Consider the following 6,758-nt stretch of genomic DNA (forward strand, 5'->3'; position numbering starts at 1 on the left):
TACTTCCGTTTATACTTCAAAATATTTTAAATATATATATTACAAAAAACTTTACATAAAACATTGGAAAATGTTAACCAAGCATTTGAAAAATCTTAAATATGCATAAACAAAATGTTTCTCATGTATACAAAAAATATACAATGTGTAAGGAAAAAGTTGATCATGTATTTCAAAACTATTATCAAGAATTGGAAAAGTATTAAACAAGTATTTGTAAAATGTTAATCAAGCATTTGAAACATGTTAAATGTGTACAAAAAAATGTTTGCTCGTGTATTCAAAAAAAGTTGAAATTGTATTGTATTCTAAAATGTTGAACTTGAATTTAAAAAATATTAATCAAGCATTTGAAGTTTTTTAAATGTATACAACAAAAATGGATACTTTTTTATAAAAATGTTAATCATGCATTTGAAAAAATGTTAATGAAGCATTTGAAAACAGTTTAATGTCTATAAAAAATGTTGACCAGGTATTAAAACGTTAATCCATTTAAAAAATGTTAATCAAGCATTTGAAAATGTGTAGAAATTTTTTGACCATGTATACAACATGTTAATCTTGTATTTAAAAAATATTAATCTAACATTTGAAAATGTGTATAGAATATTTTTCATCATTTATTACAAAATTTTAATCTTGTATTTGAAAAATATTAATTAAGCATTTAAAATGGTTAAATATGTATATAAAATGCTTGACCATGTATCAAAAAATGTTAAACTTATATTTAAGAAAAAGTCAAACGTGTCTTTGAACGATATTTTCGACATATACGAAAAATGTAGAATGAAAATCAGAAGAAACAAAGAAAAAAAATTGAAACAAAAAAAGAAATAAAAGTAAAAAAAGAAAAACGAAAGCAAAAAATAATACCAAAGAAACAAGTGCAAAAAGAATAGAAAAACAGTGAAATCCAATAGAAAAACATTGAAACCAAGAAAAGCGCAAAACAAAAAATAAAAATGAGAAAGAAAAAATGATATAAACCATGAAAGAACCAAAGAAAAAAAAACCAAATGAAAAAAAACAAAGTATATGACGGAAAAATGAAAATGAAAGATAATCGAAGAAGAACTAAGAAAATCAAACAGTAAACAAAATAAAAAACAGAGAAAACCTATAGTGACCGAACCTACAATGCCCAAGCGGTAGCAACAAACTCTGGTCATCAAATCACAAAACTCATAATACAAATCGTCATCGAACGTTAAGCATGCGGACCCTACGTGTTCGAGAACTATGTAGACATGACCGAGACATATCTCCGGTCAATAACCAATAGCGGAACCTGGATGCTCATATTGGCTCCTACATATTCTACGAAGATCTTTATCGGTCAAACAGCATAACAACATACGTTGTTCCCTTTGTCAGTGGTATGTTACTTGCCCGAGATTCGATCGTCGGTATCTCAATACCTAGTTCAATCTTGTTACCGGCAAGTCTCTTTACTTGTTCCGTAATGCAACATCCTGCAACTAACTCATTAGTCACATTGCTTGCAAGGCTTATAGTGATGTGCATTACCGAGAGAGCCCAGAGATACCTCTTCGACAATCGGAGTGACAAATCCTAATCTCGATCTATGCCAACTCAACAAACACCAACGGAGACACATGTAGAGCATCTTTATAATCACCTAGTTACATTGTGACGTTTGATAGCACACACGGTGTTCCTCCGGTATTCGGGAGTTGCATAATCTCATAGTCAGAGGAACATGTATAAGTCATGATGAAAGCAATAACAATAAAACTAAACGATCATTTATGCTAAGCTAACGGATGGGTCTTGTCCATCACATCATTCTCTAATGATGTGAACCCATTCATCAAATGACAACACATGTCTATGGTCAGGAAACTTAACCATCTTTGATTAACGAGCTAGTCAAGTAGAGGCATACTAGGGACACTCTGTTTTGTCTATGTATTCACACATGTACCAAGTTTTCGGTTAATACAATTCTAGCATGAATAATAAACATTTATCATGATAGAAGGAAATATAAATAACAACTTTATTATTGCCTCTAGGGCATATTTCCTTCAGTCTCCCACTTGCACTAGAGTCAATAATCTAGTTCACATCGTCATGTGATTTAACACCAATAGTTCACATCTTTATGTGATTAGTTCACATCTCTATGTGACTAACACCCAAAGGATTTACTAGAGTCAATAATCTAGTTCACATCGCTATGTGATTAACACCCAAAGAGTGATCATGTTTTCCTTGTGAGAGAAATTTAGTCAATGGGTCTGCCACATTCGGAGCCGTATGTATTTTGCAAATTTTCTATGTCTACAATACTTTGCACGGAACTACTCTAGCTAAGTGCTCCCACTTTCAATATGTATCTAGATCGAGACTTAGAGTCATCCAGATCGGTGCCAAAGCTTGCATCGATGTAACTCTTTACGACGAACTCTTTGTCACCTCCATAACCGAGAAACATTTCCTTATTCCACTAAGGATAATTTTGACCGTTGTTCATTTATCCACTCCTGGATTACAATTGTACCCTCTTGCCAAACTCATGGTGAGATACACAATAGGTCTGGTACACAGCATAGCATACTTTATAGAACCTATGACTGAGGCATAGGGAATGACTTTTCATTCTCTTTCTATTTTCTGCCGTGGTCGGGTTTTGAGTCTTTACTCAACTTCACACCTTGGAACACAGGAAAGAACTCCTTCTTTGACTATTCCATTTTGAACTACTTCAAAAACTTATCAAGATATGTACTCGTTGAAAATATTTATCAAGCGTCTTGTTCTATCTCTATAGAACTTGATGCTCAATATGTAAGTAGCTTCACCAAGGTCTTTCTTTGAAAAACTCCTTTCAAACACTCCTTTATGCTTTCCAGAAAATTCTACATTATTTTCGATCAACAATATGTCATTCACATATACTTATCAGAAATGTTGTAGTGCTCCCACTCACTTTATTGTAAATACAGGCTTCACCGCAAGTCTGTATAAAACCATATGCTTTGATCACTTTATCAAAGCATATATTCCAACTCCAAGATGCTTGCACTAGTCCATAGCTGGATCGTTGGAGCTTGCTCACTTTGTTAGCACCTTTAGGATCGACAAAACCTTCTGGTTGCATCATATACAACTCTTCTTTAATAAATCCATTAAAGAATGTAGTTTTGATATCCATTTGCCAGATTTCATAAAATGCGGCAACTGCTAACATGATTCGGACAGACTTTTAAGCATCGATACGTGTGAGAAATTCTCATTGTAGTCAACACCTTAAACTTGTCGAAAACCTTTTTGCGACAATTCGAGCTTTGTAGATAGTAACACTACTATCAGCATCCGTCTTCCTCTTGAATACACATTTATTCTGAATGGCTCACCGATCATCAGGCAAGTCAATCGAAGTCCATACTTTGTTCTCATACATGGATCCAATCTCAGATTTCATGGCCTCAAGCCATTTTGCGGAATCTGGGCTTATCATCGCTTCCTCATAGTTCGTAGGTTTGTCATGGTCAAGTAACATGACCTCCAGAACAGGATTATCGTACCACTCTGGTGCGGAACGTATTCTGGTTGACCTACGAGGTTCGGTAGTAAGTTGATCTGAAGTTTCATGATCATCATCATTAACTTCCTCACTAATTGGTGTAGAATCACTAGAACTGATTTCTGTGATGAACTACTTTCCAATTCGGGAGAAGGTACACTTACCTCATCAAGTTATACATTCCTCCCACTCACTTCTTTCGAGAGAAACTTCTTGTCTAGAAAGGATCCATTCTTAGCAACGAATATCCTGCCTTCGGATCTGTGATAAAAGGTCTACCCAACAGTTTTCTTTGGTATCCTATGAAGACGCATTTCTCCGATTTGGGTTTGAGCTTATCAATTTGAAACTTTTTCACATAAGCATCATAGCCCCAAACTTTAAGAAACAACAGCTTAAGTTTCTTGCTAAATCACAGTTCATATGGTGTCGTCTCAACGGATTTAGATGGTGCCCTATTTAACGTGAATGCAACTGTCTCTAATGCATAACCCCAAAATGATAGTGATAAATCGGTAAGAGACATCATAGATCGCACCATATTTAATAAAGTACGGTTATGACGATCGGACACACTATTACATTGTGGTGTTCCAGGTGGCGTGAGTTGCGAAACTATTCCTCATTGTTTCAAATGAAGACCAAACTCGAACTCAAATATTCTCCTCAATGATCAGATCGCAAAAACTTTATTTTCTTGTTACGATGATTTTTCACTTCACTCTGAATTTCTTTGAACTTTTCGAATGTTTCAGACTTATGTTTCATTAAGTAGATATACCCATATCTGCTCAAATCATCTGTGAAGGTCAGAAAATAACGATACCCGCCGCGAGCCTCAACACTCATTGGACTGCACACATCAGTATGTATTGTTTCCAACAAGTCTGTTGCTCACTCCATTGTTCCGAAGAACGAAGTCTTAGTCATGTTGCCCATGAGGCATGGTTCGCAAACATCAAGTGATTCATAATCAAGTGATTCCAAAAGTCCATCAGCATGGATTTTCTTCATGCGCTTTACACCAATATGACCTAAACGGCAGTGCCACATATAAGTTGCACTATCATTATTAACTTTGCATCTTTTGGCTTCAATATTATGAATATGTGTATCACTACGATCGAGATTCAATAAACCATTTATATTGAGTGTATGACCATAGAAGGTTTTATTCATGTAAATAGAACAACAATTATTCTTTGACTTAGATGAATAATCGTATTGCAATAAACATGATCCAATCATATTTATGCTCAACGCAAACACGAAATAACATTTATTTTATGTTTAACACTAATCCCGAAGGTAAAGGGAGTGTGTGCTACCTCTTGAGCACTGCGTTGGTTTTCCCTTGAAGAGGAAAGGGTGATGCAGCAAAGTAGCGTAAGTATTTCGCTCAGTTTTTGAGAACCAAGGTATCAATCCAGTAGGAGGCCACACGCAAGTGCCTCGTACCTACACAAACAAATAAGAACCTCGCAACCAACGCGATAAAGGGGTTGTCAATCCCTTCACGGTCACTTACGAGAGTGAGATCTGATAGAGATGATAAGATAATTTTTTTGGTATTTTTATGATAAAGATTGAAAGTAAAGATTGCAAAATAAAAGGAAATAGAAATAGCTTGTTAACGGAAGATTAATATAAATGAGAATAGACCCGGGGGCCATAGGTTTCACTAGTGGCATCTCTCAAGATAGCATAAGTATTACGCTAGGTGAACAAATTATTGTCGAGCAATTGATAGAAAAGTGAATAATTATGAGAATATCTAGGCATGATCATGTATATAGGCATCACGTCCGTGACAAGTAGACCGACTCCTGCCTGCATCTACTATTATTACTCCACACATCGACCGCTATCCAGCATGCATCTAGAGTATTAAGTTCATAAGAATAGAGTAACACATTAAGTAAGATGACATGATGTAGAGGGATAAACTCAAGCAATATGATATAAACCCCATCTTTTTATCCTCGATGGCAACAATACAATACGTGTCGTTTCCCTTTCTGTCACTGGGATCGAGCACCGCAAGATTGAACCCAAAGCTAAGCACTTCTCCCATTGCAAGAAAGATCAATCTAGTAGGCCAAACCAAACTGATAATTCGAAGAGACTTGCAAAGATAACCAATCATACATAAAAGATTTTAGAGAAGAATCAAATATTGTTCATAGATAGACTTGATCATAAACCCACAATTCATCGGATCTCGACAAACACACCACAAAAAGAGTTACATCAAATAGATCTCCAATAAGATTTTTTTTGAAAGCTTGGGACAGTGGGGGCAGCCCCCCACTGACTTTTGTATTACTATTCAAGACACAAGATTACATAGAATAGAGATTACATGGGGGCAGAAGGAGTTAAGATATCCCTATACATCAATGGTACAAGGCTATGCTGCTATAACTGATCAACTACCTGATCAACAAAAGGCACCAAGGCCTGTTTGATTTTGTGTCTCATCATACCGAAATCCAGTTTGAATCTCTGGGTCCATCCCTCGACGGTCGGCGCCATATTTCTGAACAGTTTACTATTGCGTTCTTTCCAGATGCTCCATGAGGCTATAATAAAGACTTCCATGAACATTGGTCTCCCCCATGTGGTTTTAGCTGCATGCAAAAGTTGCACCCGGTTGCCATGCAGAGGCCATGTGATCCCCAGCTTTCCCCAACATGCGCTACTAAAGTCATAGTGAAAGATCAAGTGTTCCACCGTTTCTTCGGGTGGACGATCACACAGCAGGCAGGCATAGTTGTCATCTCTCAACTTCATATGTTTCCTCTTGAGCAAACCTCGAGTGTTCGGCCTATCCGCAAGGAGCAGCCATACAAAAACCTTCCACTTGTTGGTGCACTTTGATTTCCAGATCCATTTGAATGCCTCATCCGCTGCCATGTCTCGAAAACAATGAAGATAGAATTTGCTGGAGTTGAACTCCTCCGATCCCCAAATCAGGCGCCAGGCATCGCGCACCTCCGCGAGCTCCATTGAGGCCAGGGTGGCTTGAAGATCATCCAGCTCTTCTCTAGCTTGGACCGAGAGTGGGAGATGGAAGTTTTGGCCGAGCGTAGGCGACGTCAGGAGCACTTTGATAGATACATCCTCATGCCTGGTGAAGGAGAATAGTCGGGGGTGGCTATCAGCCAGAATGTCACCGTGCCAGGCATCTTTCCAGAACAAA

This window comes from Triticum urartu, chromosome 5 (genome assembly GCF_003073215.2).
Source record: "Triticum urartu cultivar G1812 chromosome 5, Tu2.1, whole genome shotgun sequence".
Taxonomy (NCBI): domain Eukaryota; kingdom Viridiplantae; phylum Streptophyta; class Magnoliopsida; order Poales; family Poaceae; genus Triticum; species Triticum urartu.